The following is a 17,954-nucleotide window of genomic DNA, read 5'->3' as shown; positions in this document are numbered from 1 at the left end:
GAAGATTCTAGTCTAGACCTTTAAGAGGTCTCAGGAATGTTACTGTCTTTTTGTGGGAAACCATTCCAGAAAATAGATCCCTTTGTCCGTTATCCCAAAGAAGCCTTTATTTTTTATAATTCCTTTAGCTATGCTTAGACTCTTCTCATGTGAATGGGCTGAACTGACTCTCCTATCACCACTTCCTTTTGGATTCCCCCTTTTCCAGTCTTAAAGATTTATGGCTGTAGTAATAGGCTCTGAGCTCACACTCTTAAATTTTGCTCCCACCTCTCACCTCTGCAAAGATGGATTAGGTTTCCAGAGCTCAGCTATTTTTTCCCCTGATGATTCTAGAGGTAACATTAAGGGTTTGGGGTAGAGAAATTTTATATTATTATTACACACAAACTTCTCTCTAATGTGTTTCCCTCTGTTGCATTCAACCAGAGAGGGCTACTCCAGTACAATTTTGACCCAATGATCTCTCTTCAATGTCAATTAACATCACTTAGCATTTTTCCCCCCAGATGAGATATTTATTGAAAAAGTATAGCAAGGACAAATCTCTCTAAGCTAGGTATATTGTCTCCTCTATATACTCCTTGGGTGAATGAGCTCAAACTTAAGGTATTCACCTCAAATATTCCTCCCTCTCCTTCTAAAGTTCACTTTTGGGGATTGTGGTATAACTGATGGATGAGTTGCTTTCTTAGTTGTAGGACAATGAGGCCTATGGATTGCTGGGTCAATCTACTACTGAGCTGGGTCAAGTAGATCCCTCCTTGACAGATTCTTCTGCTGAGGTTACCAACAATCTCTGATAAGGACTCCAATTGCCAAACTTCGAGTGGCTTTTCAACATTTTGAAACTCTCAAGATCATAATATGGTTTATTTCATTTTTGATATAAATTCATGCAAGAGGAAAAAAAAACACACATAACAGAGAAACAGGTGACACTATATCTTCATGGCCATATGGTAAACAGATGGGGAGAAAGGGCCATAGCAACAAATAGGAAGCCATTGTCACTTCAGTTACTTTCAATTCTCCACCCACCTGGAGGTTTACTGCATTTCTACTTCCTCCTCACTCAAAAGTCTATTGAAGTTTTTGGGCTGCAAATTCATTTCTAGCTATAAATTTAAGGCTATAAATCAGCTGAGAAATGTTGAAATACATGGGATTGCTGCTGAAATACAGGAGAGCCACCTGACAGTGGCTGCTGGAGATCCAACTCAGAATGGATCTCCTCTTGTGAAAGGATGATAGAAGGAGAGTGAGAGGCCGTTGCTGTTCTCTGACCTCTCTAAGAGGCCTTTGCATTGTCTGACCTCTCTCCTCTTCCCTCTGCCTCCAATTTATCTCGTTTCCAGTCTGCAACACCCAAGTCAGCAAAGGCTGCCCTGAAATTCCTTTAGATGTTATGATCCACAGCTGTGGAGGTTCTCAGAGAATTGACCTGTCCCTTAACAATTCCCGGTTTTTTGTTTTTTTTTTTTTTTTTGCTGTTGTTTTCCCCCCAAGCACTGAGGAATTGCAAGCAGCACTATCACTTCTGGATGGTTGTAGAAGATGTTGATCAAGGCAAACTTTCAAATGGAGAAGAGGATTGTAGTCAGAATAAACATTTAAGTCTCTTATCAGGCTCCTGGTTCTGCTCTTTGGTGTGTTGGCCCATTTAAGAGAAAAGTTTGAAATCAGCTAAGTTGTGCATGACCCAAGTAGGGCAAAAGACTGGTGAGAGGGGGAGAGACTCTAAGTGGTTAGTCTGTAAGAAGACTTTCCCTTTGACAAGAACTGATGAAGTACAGGGATACTGGAAATGGGATTGGAAGACTTTAAGCAGCTGGAATCCATAAAAGGCTCCAATTTCCCTTTGATATGGGGAAACTCTAAGTAGTTAAGAGTCCTTAAGGGAATAAACTTCCCTCTCTGGGATTTTCCATGCTTTCCTCCCTTGGAGAGACTTGAGGAATCTGTCCTGGCTAAGCTGGCATCCATGGCTAAAATTGTGAACTTGTTTATTCTGTATAGAGAGCCACAGAGAGTGGGAGAACTCTGGGTGAGGTATAAGACTCTTCAACCCAGAGGGAACCTGCAGCCTTCCTGAGAAGTCAGGGGGCAGTGACAACCTGTTTTGTAATTAAGGCAGAGTGATACCAAATGGCAAAGATTCATCTATATACAATAGCAAGTTGTTTATGTGGTCCCATATGTGCAGTATATAGTTAGTGCATGTACAGTGTTACTATAGTTACATAAGGATATTACGGTATATAAGACTGAGAGAATTTGGAATAAATGGGCTCCATGTTTGAACATTTATGTGAGTTCCATCTCTTCACTCTTCTTCTAAGACGAAGGACTTGAGCTGATATTGAGATCCTTCAGAGAGCTAGTCCAGACGCAACATTTGGCACCCATACATGGGGCTTTAGAAAGCAAGGTACACAGCAGCTCAACACTATTGGTGAGTTTAGTGGAGGAGTCTCCATGACCTTAGGAATAAGGCAAGTATAAAAATAGGCAAGGGGAAAGATTTGGTAAGAGCTAATCTAGTTACTTTTGTTTTTCAGCCAAAATGAGGCAAATACTAACAACAGAGCCTCCCTCCTTCCTGAGGGAAGTATAAAGCATACTTAGTTAGGTTGGTAGAAAAGTAAGATTTGTTAATAATGCAGAAGCTGATCACTGAATTCTCAGATGCTCTGGAGTGCATGTTTCTGTGGCTCTCTAAGGAAGAGAGTTTAGAACTAGAAACGTGGAAGGCAGTGGAAGAACAACTAACTGAATACAATAGGATAAAATTGCCTTTAAGAAATCCCACATATAAGAAAAAGAAAGTTTTTAGCATGGGATATCAAACAAGGAAGTATGTGGAGAAAAACAAGCAAGAGGGTTGGAGCTGGTAGCACTCTGAGAGTACAGCACATGGGACAGAACTTAGAAAGTCTTTTTTGGTATTTTGTTGATTTATATTGTTTGTTGCTATGCTAGGAGGACATGGCCTGTTGGGCAAGAAGGGAGGATTGCCCTAGAAGGTTTGATGGGCATGGCACTTCTCAATTTCTCAGCCATCTTCACTTCTGCCTAAAACTCTGCATGTGCTGTGGGGTATCCTCTGCTTCCAGATCCTCCTCCCTCAATTCCATCTTTATGGTCAGGAGGAGGAGGAGTGGGAGGGGCGTTGACACATGGGCTCAACCAACACAATTTTGTCCTCCTTTGTCTTGAGGCAAGGCAAAAGAGAAGAGACACTTTCCACCAATTAGGATTACTATTGAGTACTTTGGCTGTTGAAGTGCTGTGGACACTCTCCTCTGTTCCTATTCGATGGAAAATAAGTTATTCAGTGTGGGTGGAAGAGTGGTCCTTAACCAGTGAAAAAATTCAGGCCTTATTAGTTATAATACAGGAGCAATTTGACCAAGGACACCTGCAACCTTCTTTAAATCCTTGGAACTCCCCTATATTTATTGTAAAAAAAGAAATCTGGAAAATGGAGGATGTTGACTGATTTGAGAAAAGTAAATCAACAGATGGAAACGATGGGAACTCTTCAGCCAGGACTTCCATCTGCTACTTAATTGCCTAGAGAATGGCCTCTTTGGGTTATAGACATTAAGGATTGTTTCTATTCTATCTCTCTGGATAAGGAGGATATAAAAAGATTTGCCTTTTCAGTATCCAGCATTAGTTTAGCTGAGCCTTATAAAAAATATAAATGGACAGTTTTGCTACAGGGAATGAAAAATAGCCCTATCATATATCAAATGTATGTAGCTGCTGCTCTTATTCCATTGAGAAAAGTATTTCCAAAGGTTATGTTATTAAACTATATGGATGTTGGGGTGTGCATCTGAGGAGCAAATGTTAGAAGCATGTCTACAAAAGACCATAGAAACACTAAGGAACTACCAATTATAAATAGCCTCAGAAAAAATTCAAAGGCACACTCCTTTTCTATATTTAGGATATGAAGTATATCCTAAGGTACTTATAGTACAAAAGCTTTCCTTAAGAACAGAGAACACCTTAAATTACTTTCAGAAATTGATAGGAGATATCCAATGGATGAGTCCAGTATTAGGCTTAACTACCTATCAATTACAACCATTATATGACATTTTAAGGGGAGATGCTGCTTTAGATTTACCCTGCCAGTTTACAAAAGGAGCCCAAGAGGCTCTGAGAGAGGTTGAACTGGCTTTATCCAATGTGGCTGAAAGAGTCTCTCAAAAACCCCTGGAAATATCAGTTTTTGCTACAAAAGAGGCACCTACAGCAGTCCTTCCTCAAGGAGACAGTGTGATAGAGTGGGTAAACCTCCCAGCACAACCAGAACAAAGCCTTACTCCTTACCCAGTGTTTGTATCTAGAATCTTATTAAAGGCTATTAAGTAAGTAATACAACTATCTGGGATATGACCTGACAAGATATATATACCTTTTATACCAATGCACAAATTAATGTATACTGTGAAACCATCCCAGAGTGGCAAATTTTATTGGCCATAGCTCCAAATTTTATACACAGGTCTCCCTTAAAGATAGCTAGGCTATTACAGAATTGGCCATGGATTTTTGAAGAAAAAGTTGCTAAGGTTTCTCTTAAAGAACCAACCATCTTCACAGATGTATCCAAACATAAATTTGTGTTATATATTCTCCTGACTTAGTTATAAAAAGAGTAGTCAGAACTTTCTTTCAGTTCATTCAACAGAATGAGTTATATAAATATAATATCTGATTTGGTTTATTCAGTAAGAGTAGTACAAAGAATTGCCACAGCCCAAATAAAATATGTAGCTTCTAACATATATCTGCTTTTTAAGGAATTTCAGGAGAGTGAGAAAATGTCCAGGTATTACTTCTTGCATGTCTACTCTTATAATGGTATTCTAGATATTTTTCATGAAAACTCAAAGGCAGATTGCCTTCTCACTATGTTAGCCAACACTTTTCTATTTCAGGCAGCACAAGAATCTCATGCTAAATATCACAGGCTCAAGCTTTACATCTGCAGTTTGGGATAACAAAAGAGGAAGCTACGGACATAGAAAAGCCTGTATAGCTTGCCTTCCTTTCTACACTCCTACACTGCCTCCAGGTAAGAACCCTCGTAATTTGAAACCCAATGAAATTTGACAGATGGATGTGACCCATTATATATCTTTTGGTCGTCTGTCTTATATCCATGTTGTAGTGGACACCTTTTCAGGATTCACTTTTGCAACACCAGCAGCAAAAGAGACTGCCCTAGTGGTGACTGAATTCCTTATACAAGCATTTGCAATTATGGGTGTGCCACAAGCAATAAAAACAGACAATGGACCTGCATATACTTCTAAACATTTTGCACACTTTTGTGCATAGCATAAGATTTTACACACCACTGGCATACCCTTTAATCCTCAAGGACAGGCAATAGTAGAGAGGAAATACAGACATCAAGATGCTCCTCCAAAAATAAAAAAGGGGGGAGTCACAGGTAACCCTAGAGAACTTCTAAACTTAATTCTTTATACTGTTAATTTCTTGATTTTTGATGGAGATGCACTGGCTCCAGCAGACAGGTTTTATAACCCACCAGAAGGGCAGTGTCCAGGGCAAGCAGCTCCACTATCTTTAGATAATCACCAGGTGATGTGGAGAGATCCAGAAAGTGGTGAATGGAAGGGACCAGACAGGTTAACTGCTTGGGGGAGAGGGTTTGCTTGTGCCTCTACAGATGGAAAAGGAATCAGATGGATGCCAATGAGCCATATTCGCCTTGTCCATTGGAGAGAGATGGGGAAAGAGAAGATCCTTGAAATGAAGGAGAAGATATAGGAAACATCGGGTGACTCCATCTCTGACTACATCCACCACTGAAAGACCATGGCAGTTAACCCTATGTGTATGGCAATTGACTCATGGAAATTACCATGACCATAATAATTGTTAATAAGACTGATGCAGGACTTCAAAACCTGCAGGAATTATTGGATTCCTTACACATGAAGTGATAGACAATAGATTGGCTTTGAACTATCTCTTGACTGCTGAACGAGATGTATGTATGACTGTGAAGTGATAGTTATTTTCTATACCTTCTTTCTGGGACTCATAGAAGTCTTTTAAAATATCTTGTTTATTCATATTGTTTGTTATGTTACAGCTTGCTTGTATGATATTACAACTTGCCTGTGTGATTCCTCCCATGTTGATGGATTTAATCACTGGTATATACCTGCTTCAATTAAAACAAAAAAAAGTGAGAGATGTAGAGGGCCACAGATAGTGGGGGAACTCTGGGCAAGGAATAAGACCCTTCATCCCAGAGGGAACCTGCTGACAATGTCTAGTTCAGTTCCCCATCTCCCTTAAGGGATCTCATCCTCCCTGAGAAGTCAGGGGGCTGTGACAACCTGTGTTGTAATTAAAGCAGAGTGAGACCAAGTGGCAAAGAGTCATCTACATACAATAGCAAGTTGTTTATATGGTCCCACATATGCAGTATATAGTTAGTGCATGTGCAGTATTGCTGTGGTTATGGGTATTAGGGTATATAAGATTGAATTTGGAATAAACAGACTCCATGTTTGACCATTTACATGAGTCCCACTTCATCACTCCTCGTCTAAGACCAAGGACTCAGGATTGTACTGACATCTACCAGAGAGCTAATCCAGACACAATAATTCTGGTGTAAGATTTTAGAAATAAATGTGTATTAATATTGAAGTGTTATTCCTAGAAGTTGAAATCTGTATTTGATTTGATTTTAAATTTTAAAAATTGGGGTATTAAAATAAAGTTCTCTGGTAACTTACCTAAAGAGATGTTTAAATCTCCTGATTAGACAGTATTGCTTTCTAAATTATATATTGGATAATTTGTAAAAATTGTATGAGCTGTGCTTTAACATTTTTTCAGCCCTACTGGATATGTGCTGTAAATTTTGTGAAATTTGGTCCAACATTAATGAGCAGCAAGAAAATTTGGTATATAGGAATATGTGTAATTGCAAAACAAATTGTATCTGAAAAGTATGTAAAGATAAATAAGAAGGTATTGAGGAGAGGAGGAACCTGGCTCCAGAATATTCGTTAGGTTTTACTGAAATGACACCAGTTGAAAAACTGAGGAATTGATTGATTATTGTAGACCATTTTTGATAAAATGGATAGCTTTCCCCTGAGACCTGCTGCCTTAAGGGTATTAGTGGAATACATTGGAGCAAATTGTACCTAAGTATGGATTCTGTTAATGCAACATACTTTACTTCTAAGGTTTTATAGGAAATAATGGGGAGGGTTTTCAAATTGAGTAGCAATTCCACATACTTGGGCATCTGCCCTCATCAGGGAAAGTAGAAAGAATGAATCGGATTCTTAAGATTGATGTTAGAGACCAAATTGCCTTGGACCAAATGTTTGTTAAATAATTAGAATTGTCCCCACAAGTGATTGGGGATTTTCCCCATATGAGATGTTATTTGGTTTATTTTATTTGGGGGAAGAAAGGGAAAGACCCTCTTTTGAAAAAAAAGATAAGTTTTTAAGGAATTATATAATGTCAGTGTTCTCATCCCTTTTAGCTCTTAGTATCAAGAATTGCTGGCCCAGACAACATCTTTGGAGGTTACAGTTCCAAGAGAGTGAGTGCTTACTAAGTCTTGGAAGAAATAGAGTAGAAAGGACTTTACCAGTTGTTACAGATAACTGAGACTACAATCTGAAGGCTGAGAACAACAGGATTAAAGGACCTGTGGAGGACTGTTGAGGACAATTTATAACCTTTAAAATTGACTTTGTACCAAGCCAATTAGGAATATTTTGGTGAGAGGGGAGATTAATTGTGCTTAGTGGAATTTGAACAATATTGATGTTGTACCTGTTATTTATATTTCCAGAAAAGTTTTATAGGGATTCCTTGATTGGAAGAAGTTGAATTAACAGTTTTTTGATAAAGAAATCATTAATGTTAATTCTGATAGGGTCCTTTAATATGAAATTAGGACAGTATATTCTACATTCTATGTGAGTTTTAATTGGTTGTATTGAGTTATCTTAAAGTTGTTCCCATTGGTTAGGGAGATTCTGAGAACAGTGGTCTATGTCTTTGTCCCTTTGAATATGATTACTATCTGACCATGTTTTGCTATAGATTGGTTATTGAGCATCTTAAAGTAAAATAATTTGTGTAATGTTGAGTTTAAAACCATCTACTTAGATATGAAGATAAGCTATGAGCTTTCTAGGATGAATTACTTACTGTTATGAATGTAAAATTATAGTCAATACTTATTTAGAATATATATTTCTTGAGAGCTAAATTCACCCAAAGCTTTAATTAATGAGACTTTCTATTTGAGATAAAGTCTTTTGGGATTATAGCTGATATTATTTGGAGTTTTAAATTCAGGTATGATTGTCTGATAGATCATCAAGCCAGTAATCCATCATCTGAAAGGAATATGCCATAAACTACTCAGAGGAATGTGATCCTGAATTGTTACAGGTGGAGATTAAAATCTGGGCAAGAATTGGGAGGACAATGCTGGCCTTCACCTAAGGTGGTATCCTTCTGATTCAGTTTCCCAGTGGTGTTCCTTTGAATAAGAACCCACCTGATTATTCCTGAGTATCCACCATTCTGCAATGGTGGAACTTTAAGGTGGAATTGCTATTGCATACAATTACCTGAAGGGAAGGGGAGGGGAGGGAGAGAATGAGAATGAGTATGTGTCTATGTCTAAATTATAAGTTTAGACAGAGAAGCCTAGATAGATAAGACAAGGGTTTATGTATAATACCTTAATATTTTAAGTAATACTTCATTTCTTTCCCTAGATTAAATGTCCTTCTCTCCCCATCCCCAAAGTTATATCAGATTTTTTGATACTACCACTGAAAATTGGGATTTGATAGTAAAAGCAGAGAAGTAGATGCCTGAAAAAAAAATGAGTACCCTTTGATGGCCAGTACAAATTCATTGACCATTTAGGAAGACTATCCCAATATGATACAGAGAAAAATTGAGGAATACCCTTGACTGATAACTTAAGGACCCATTCTGAGAACTCATGTTTACTCTAACTGAAAAAAAGTAAAACACATACTCTTTGCCTTTTAAAGGAAAGCTTACTCAGGGCACAGAAACAGATTTGGACTACATGCTATACATGGAATCATAAAATGTTGGAGTTGGATAACATTACCTAAGAAGCTCTTAAACTTCATATAGATATGAAGTATGAAATTCCTCTGCAACATCCCTAACATATGGTCATCTAACTTCCACTTGACTACAATGACAAGTAACCTTCCTTTTAAAGCAATCCATTGTATTTTTGGATAGCTATAATTGTTGGAAAGACTTTCCTTACATTGAGCTAAAACTAGTCTCCCTATAACTTTACCTTATTAAACCCACAACTGTCTTATCTTCTGAGACCAAGCAAATCAAATATGATCTTTCTTCCACATGGAACTCTTCAGGTACTTGAAGACCAATTCAGCTTCAACTTTAGATGTACCATACCATATATATATATATATTGAAACTGAGACTTAAGACAAGTTAAGCAATGTAGGTAACAAAACTGGTAACCTTGAACTCTGGATATCTTCATTCTTTCTTACTCCTGGTTCAGGCCTCTGAACTAGGTAGCCAATATAGCTACCCTAGTTCTGGGAAAGACTTACCTTTTCTATCTACCCATAGTATTAAAATGGTAATAAATGACACATTCCCCCACAGGCAGAGGGAACCTTTATAAACAGTATTGTCTTAACATAATTTATGTCCCAAAGATCTGGGAGTTTGTCTTTGAAAGAAATTATTTTTCATACATTAGAATTTTGAGGACCTACACATGCAATTTACTCCCTAAGCCCTAGAGATAATATCTGACCAAAAATATTTTACAAGTCTGCATGAAAATATCAGATCCCTTCATCAATAACAAAAAATACACTGACTCTCAGTAGAGCTTTTAAGCAAGTTTTCTACAAAGACTTTTTCAAAAATACAATGCTTAGAAATAAAGGGATTGAAGGAGGAAAGAAAAAGCTAAATTCTAATGATTCTTTTAAAAAATCTTGCATAATGAAGTCTTTGCCCACCAATGGAACAGAGCAATTCTTAACATTTTAAAAATTATGAATCCTGTTGAGAATCTGAAGCCTTTGGATACCTTGGAATGTTTATTGCTTACATTTATAATTGAAGGAAATGCTAAATTTAAGTTACATGTGACTGAAAATAAAAAAGTATTTTTTTTTTAGTTTGTGAGATAGTTATTACTGCTAAATAAATCTATCACAATGCATAAATGATAAAAAGAAAAACCCAGGTTTTATTATGCTTAAACACAGGTTCTACAGGTAGAAAATAACCCTGAATCAAGATTAAATTCCTAAGGAGGCTTTTTATAGATAAAAATTATGTCAAAAACAGAAATTAAAAACATATCACAATCTAGTACATTATCTTATTCCATAAAAACTGAACAAATTTAAACAGAATTATAAACTTATACATCCCCTAAAACATCAACTAGTTAAACAGATTTTATAGCTAAACTAATTCATGCTACAGATGTACATTTAGATTGAGAGAAGTAATATATCTCAAAGATAACTAAAGAGAACCAGTACAATTTCTGTACAAATAGTTAACAAATCACCTTGAAGAGTGGAAAACTCTTTGGTACCTTATCTGAGAAATGTCAAAAGGTCTTTCCTTAGTATTATTATTCCATGAGTTAGGTTTTAGCCACATGATGTTAATATTAACTCAAGACAGGCTTCAGTTAGCAAACTATTCCAGGAGAAATGGTATAATAATTTAAAAAGTCAGAAAGAAAATAAAAAATGAAAAATTATTTTGCAAGCTCATAGACCTTTTGGAATATATTCTTAGATCCCTTGGGGATTGTAGACCCTAGGTTGAGAACCTGTGAAATATATGATCCCCAAATTCAATAAGATCCCAGTTTATCAGAACATGCATGTCCAAGATTGTCCGACTCTGCATCTGGTATAATAGATTCCTTAAAGCCTAAAGACTCAAACGATTTCTTTTTTGTTTGTTTTTTTATTTTAGCTTTTTATTTACAAGATATATGCATGGGTAATGCAAAACCTTCTGTTCCAACTTTCCCCCTCCTTTCCCCTACTCCCTCTCCTAGATAGCAGATAGACCAATACATGTTAAAAACAATTTCTTTAATAAATACATTATTCTAATATCTTATCCTTCCCCTTAAATAGTTTCTGAGGCAGTTAAAAGAAATCCAGGAAAATAAAAACAGATAAAGTCTTAAAATAAAAATAGTGAAAACATATAGCTAAGAAATTCTGTGTTATCTCAAGAGCTCTCCACTAAAGTGTTAAAAACTTTGTGTATATTTTTCTTGCCCAAAGGACTTACAACAGGTTCCAGATCAAACTACCTCTGCTCTGCACCTTGGCTTTCATTGGCTGAAATAAGTCTCAGTTGGTATTATGAGAATGTTGGGAGTTTATTGCCCCAGTTCCATCAGTATTTTGTACCACAATAATACACAATCTACTCTGCCTATTATCAGCCCACTTGGAAATTTGATGATCCTGCTTTTTGAGAGACTCTGCCTCTGATTTCAGTCTAGTATGTGATAATGGAAAATCTTTAAAATGACTCCTGAGTGGGAACTGATTGTGCATTCTGAAGGCATTGCTCTTATGTCTCAGTTTTTGAGTGAAAAGGGTTAAATATTTCAATTGTGGAGAGAAATAGCATTAGTGGTTGTGGTGGGTGCTTCTGTGACTGCCATATTTCTATACCTGGGTGACCACACTGAAGCATCTATATTTCTTCTATTCTGCTTCCTGTCTTTTCTTTTGCTTCCTTTGATGAATCACTATCAGTGACAGAATATTTCAAATCATGATCTTGTAAGCTGGTAAAGTGTTAGGAGAGCCATAAGAGGTAAGGCTAAATAAGAGTTCATAGCAGTGTTTGCCCAAAGCCACAGCAGTTCAGTCTAGTGAGGGGTCATTGACCCAGCAGTTGAGACACTTAGTCCCACAAACAAGGAAGCAACTCATTTATGGACTATGCCACACCAAAAGTGAACTTGGTGTGAACAAGGCTTTATAGAATATATGGACTTGAAATTAAAACTATTGTGTTCACCAAACTGCTTCTTGCATGATAAGCTAGCTGCATCTGAAGGAAGTCAGAGATCTGTGCCAAGGACAGGACAGCTAAGACAAAGAAAGGTTTAAGTCTTCTGAGTCTATGCAGATATTGAATCTATTTCCTGTGCCACAAATCTCAGGTCCAGACTATCTACAGAAACCTCTGATCTCCGATGGATTTGGAATTTTCTACCCATCCAAAGAAGGGCTGAATTATTTATTTCCTTGGATACCTAGGTGAAAAACAGTGGCTATTTGGAATTTCTAAGGGCTAAGAGAATGGAAAACTTGTAATTGCTTTAAGGATGTTATTATTATTCATTGTTTTATTGTTATTATGAACTATTTGCTGATCATTTAAATCATCAAGTCTGTGTTAAGAATATGCTAAGTTTATGCTAAAAATCAGAATGATTATGTACAATATTCACATGCATTTTTCTCTTTCTGTGGGGAATCATCTCTGTTAGGCTAAGGTCCTGTGACTAGATCTCACTAAAATATATAGTGAGGTCAGAGGACAGGTGGGGTTTGCCAGTGTATGGCAGCTCAAAAGTTCAGTGATTTCTCATTGGATAAATCCACAAATCCCTTGATAATGAACTGGCACTACCCATAGAGAAAGGCAGAACCAAGACATAGAAAGTCATTGTTCCTCAATGAGAATTTTTTCCTAGCCAAAGGTATTGCTACAGAAACATTGCCTCCAATTGCCTCTTTCTTGGATAGAATTAAGTGAAGTTAATCATTGATGCCTGATAGTTAAAGTGATAGTTAGAAAATAGAGAGACAGATGGTGTGGAAAGATTACATTTACTACAGCTAATTCTCTTGTAGGGTTAGATGTTACTGCATTTATAGTGTTGAATTGTTAGGCTATTAAATGGGTAAAGAAAGGAATTTAAAATGCAGTAATACTCTAGGTTGAGGAAGAAATGCAGACAGTGCTCATATTTATTTTCCTCCATGAATTAATAGGACACAAGCTGAAATTAAAGGTAAAAGTGTCGAACAGGAACAAAAGTAACAAAGTAATTATAAGGACCTTGAAGACAGGGACTTAGTCTTCATGTTTTGTTTTCATTTTTGTTTGGATCCCGTAGCAGTGAACATAGTATCCAACTTAATTTCCCACTGTTCTGTCATAGAAGTCTCCTGACAAGTTAGCTAGTGTCTTCATTATTCCAAATATCATGCTGCTTCTTGCATATTTTGATTTAACATTATTCTCCTTGCTTAGAATTAGTTTGGATCACTCTTCTGTGCATTTAAAATGTCTACCATCTCTCAAGACAGTTCACAATCCCTCCTTTTTTCCCTAAGCTTTTCCTAACTAGTGCAAGCCCACTCTCATTTCTCCCTTCTTTAAACTTTTGGTACTTAGAATGAGAACCATAGAATTGAGCCCTTAATTATAATATGATTGATTCAAGTGTCTCGTACACCCAGCCAGATATTCAACACTATAAATTCAGGAACATCTAACCTACAAGAAGATTAGCTGTGGTGGATCTAATCTTTCCACACTATCTGTCTTTCTCTTTTATTACTATGATTTTAACTGCCAGGAAGCAATGATTACCTTCACCTGATTCTGTCCTGCAAGGAGACATAAAGATTAGTAATATCTTTCACTTCTCTTGTACAGATGTAAAAGATCTTAAGTGATGTAAGATCTAGGCACATTACAAGTGAAAGTCAGGAAATCTGAAACTTTAGTCCTCTACTATTAGCTGTGTCACCTTAAGGAAATTATTTAACCTTTCTGAGTTTCAGATCCCTTATTTGGACCTTGAAGTAGCCAGAACAGATGATCCCTAAGGTGCTTCCCAGCTCTAAATTTCTTATGTGTTCCCTTAATATTCTTATTCTTTTTCTGTCCCCCCTATAACTTTTTGGTAAAATCATTCCTGATCTCCAGGCTTTAAATGTAAGCAGTAACCCAATGTCCTAGTTACCTTCCTGCCTTGGGCTCCTTGCCAGGGACATTTGCTGCAGAACAGTACAGTACAGTACAGTACAGTACAGCATAGCATAGTTTAGCTCAACTGGCCCAGTTGACAGGCAGTGAGGGGCCACTGGAAACAGGCAGTCACTGAGTGCATAATAGGCCTGATTGTGAATTAACAGGGCTGGTGTTGTCCAGCAAATGAACTGGGCAGCTACCCAGGTGCGGAAGGCTGGAAAGGAAGGAGTGAGGAAGGGGAGACAGGGGTGACCACTCCCAAAATGGCATTCAGTCGCCACAGGGCCTTCTTTGTTCCTAGAAAAGGTTTGGCAGTCAAGGATTTTAACCAGACAGCCCAGCATATTGGTGTGTGTCACAATTGTTTTATTATATGTCAAAACGGATGGCTATGAACTTGGGGTCCAGTAGGAAATCAATCCAACAAGAAAACATGAATTTGTGAATGGAAATGATGTAATCAAGTGACTCCATTTTCATCTGGATGGTCATGCAACGAAAAGGGAAATTGGAAAATTTGTTTCCAAACATGCCAGCATCTCAGTTTTATTTCAAAGATAAGAAAACACATTACTCCCCCCCCCCCACATACACACATCCCAGTAAGTAGGGATTTGAAGTCTCCTTTGCTTCCTTAAGTATTTGTTTCCAAGAAAAGCTTGTGTCTAATAAGTAGGTTTATTGAATCTTAGAATCTTAACAGCTGGAAAAAAACGGTTCTACTGCACCTCGCTCCCCACACTTTTGTTAGTGGAGAACTTTGTTCAGTGGCTGGAGTTCTTCATCTGGAGGGAGAGGACACAGGTTTCACTGTAGGCTCTCCGACTTTGCTATCTGCATGACCTTGACTCACCTCCTCATTTGTAAATGAGAGAGACTAAATTATCATTGAGGTTCCTTCCAGCTCTAGCTTTGTCATCCCACATGGTCCCTATGAACTGACAAAAACTGCTTTCTTCAGAATTTAGAGGGAGAAGCAACTGTAAAAGTAAATGAGTCACATCCCTTTGTTTTACAGATGAGGACTCTGAAGTATGGAAAGGGCATACAGCTGCAATTTAGAATTGTTTCCATTTAAAAAAATGGTCTTGAAGTGGTTGCAAGTTATGTGTGCAGCATGTTGTTGAGCCAGGATTTGAACCCAATTTATCTTTAGATTCACCACACTTTTCATACCAAATCACATTATGATCTCCTTCCTTTTGGGTTCTCCATGGTTGTCTGTATTCTAGGTTGTCCTGGGGACAAAGGAACACAAGGAGTATCAGGTAGTAAGGGGGAGGAGAACAAGCATTTATTAAATGTACTCATTTGATCTTTACAACAAACCTATAAGGTCCCAGTAGTGAGGACTGAAAGGCAAGTGACTTTCCCAGAGCCACTTGGCTAGTAAGAGTCTGAAGCAGGATTTGAATTCAGGTCTTCATGACTCCAGGATCAGTATTCTATCCTAGCTGCCTATCTCCTGTCCTAAGGTCTCACTAAGGTGCTTCTTTGTCCTTTTTTTTTTTCTTTTTAAACAGTCTTACCCCTGATTCTACCTCCTGCCACAGACTCATACCTTCTCCCATCCCCCTAAAACCTGCCTCCTAACAAGAGCTGCTGAACTGAGCTGATAGAATAATGTGTGGTACAAGAATTAGTTATATTAGTGGATTTTGTTATATACATATGGTTTTAGAGAGCACTGAGAGCATATGCAGCATCTTTTTTTGTTGGGAAACAATAATCTAGTATCCTCATCTGACAGAACTTCTTAGGTACAAGTAGATGAGGTAGCCAACTTCAAAGGGAGATTTGAAAGGGACTGGGTGGAACTCCTTTCCCTCAAATACTTTCTTCATATCTAATTATAATACATGGTTTTTCACCCTTTGAGAGTTCCTTTGAGTCTTGAAGATTTTTCTGATCCTTAAATGTATACTGTTAAATTATAAATAGCTCAAGGAGGGATGATTCCTAAAGACTAACGAGCATAATGAAATAGAGCATCCATTTGGGAGTTTGAACACCTATGTTTAAATATTGACTCTATTGCTTAGAGTATTGCATTTAAAGTGCTAAGATATAAATTTGAATCCCATCTCTGCTGCTTAGCATCTGTGATAGTAGTCAGGTCATAACCTCTCTGACTCATAGTTTCTTATTTAAATTGAGTAAGTTGGATGAGAGTCTTGAAGTCTCTTCAAATTATATGTCAAGAACTATGCTAGATGCTTTACAAATAGGTTCCCATTTGATCATCACAACAACTCTGGAAAATAAATACTCCTTTATTCCCATTTTACATTTTTGGAAATTGAGGCATATAGAAGTTAAATGATTTGCTCAGGATCACATCATCACAGTCTTTGGTTAGATTGGGTCTTTCTGACTCCAAGACTAGCACTTAATATAATTCACTATTATAAGATTTAATTTTATCATGAGAGGTCATATAGTAAAGTGCTGTGAAATTGAGATCTGGGTTTGAATCCTGCCTCTGGCATGTTCTAATCCTATGACCTTGGGCAAGTCTTTTAAGATCTCAGTGCTCTCTAAAAGCATAATTGGGGAGAAGGTTCCAATCTGCATTCCTGGGAAGAATTTCTTCATCTGGGAGTTCCTTATTTAGTGAAATCATTGGTTCAATCTCAAAATAATAATTCACAAGAGTTTATCTCTTTGTTTGACCTTATGGCTACCTTTCTGTTTCTCAAAAGAAATAACCTTAGAAAGGAGAAAACTCTGTGATTTATGAAGGCTAGGAATTCTGTTGGATAAGGCCTGATGGAATGTGAAGAGAGATGTAAGCGCCATGACTGGTTTCCAAATCGAGCTCTCAACAAACTGTATATAAAGCATCTGCTTAGCAGCTTTGTGTGGGCTGTGAAGAGAGCGTCTTTCTCTTGCCCTCACAGGGACTCAGCTCTCTCTGCAGCCAACTCTCAGAAACTAGTTTCAGGATTGAAAAAGCTATGATACATCTTAATAGGAAACAACTGTTCATGGTCAGGGGCTGTGGCAGGTTTCAGATCAACACACAGAGGAGAGATCAGATTTTCAAGCCACTTGGATTTGGCTGGCCTTAATTCAAGATGGGCCCCAGACTTAGGGCTGGCCCAAGTCATAGTCTATTGCCAAGCACAATGATTTTTTTTTGGGGGGGGTTATCTTTTCTCTGACTCATTTTGTACTCCAAAGTTCAAGCTAATAGTCAGAGAAGTAGCAGGTATTGGAGTAAAGGGCAATTAAAGGAGGAGGGGGAAAAACTTTCTCTCAGTAGCTCAAGTCTTTGGTCTTAGCTCAACATCCCTGAATGAGGCAGATACCTGGAAACCTTCTACCTTCCCAAATATTTGTTTCTCTGAAACAAGTATGACAGCTCTGCTTATTTGAAATAGAATTCTGTTGTCAAGAGGATGATCTTGATTATGTCCACTTCCTTTTTTCACCCTTTAAAAAGATATAGTATTTATTTATATTATTTTTACATAATTACTCTCTCAATAGAATCACCTCTTGTAACAAAAAAGTAAAGATAAATAAACATTGATAATTTCTAAAAATGTGGCCCTTATTTTCTGTCTGCCTTTGCCAAAAGGTAGAAAGCCTGTTTCAACATCAATCCTTTGAGAGGAGTTCTGGTCTTTTCATGCTATTTTCATTTAACTTATCATGATTATTATTTAATTTATTCTTAGTTTTTCTTATTTGTTCTTCATCAGTTCATACAATTCTTCCTGAGTTTCTCTGAATTAAAAAAATTTTTTAAATGTGTAATATTCCATTACATTCATATGACAGTTTGTTCACTCCTAACTTGATGGGGATCCATTTACCTTATTAGGGTT

Source organism: Sarcophilus harrisii, chromosome 2 (genome assembly GCF_902635505.1).
Source record: "Sarcophilus harrisii chromosome 2, mSarHar1.11, whole genome shotgun sequence".
In the NCBI taxonomy this organism is placed as follows: domain Eukaryota; kingdom Metazoa; phylum Chordata; class Mammalia; order Dasyuromorphia; family Dasyuridae; genus Sarcophilus; species Sarcophilus harrisii.
This window is presented reverse-complemented; position numbering follows the sequence as displayed.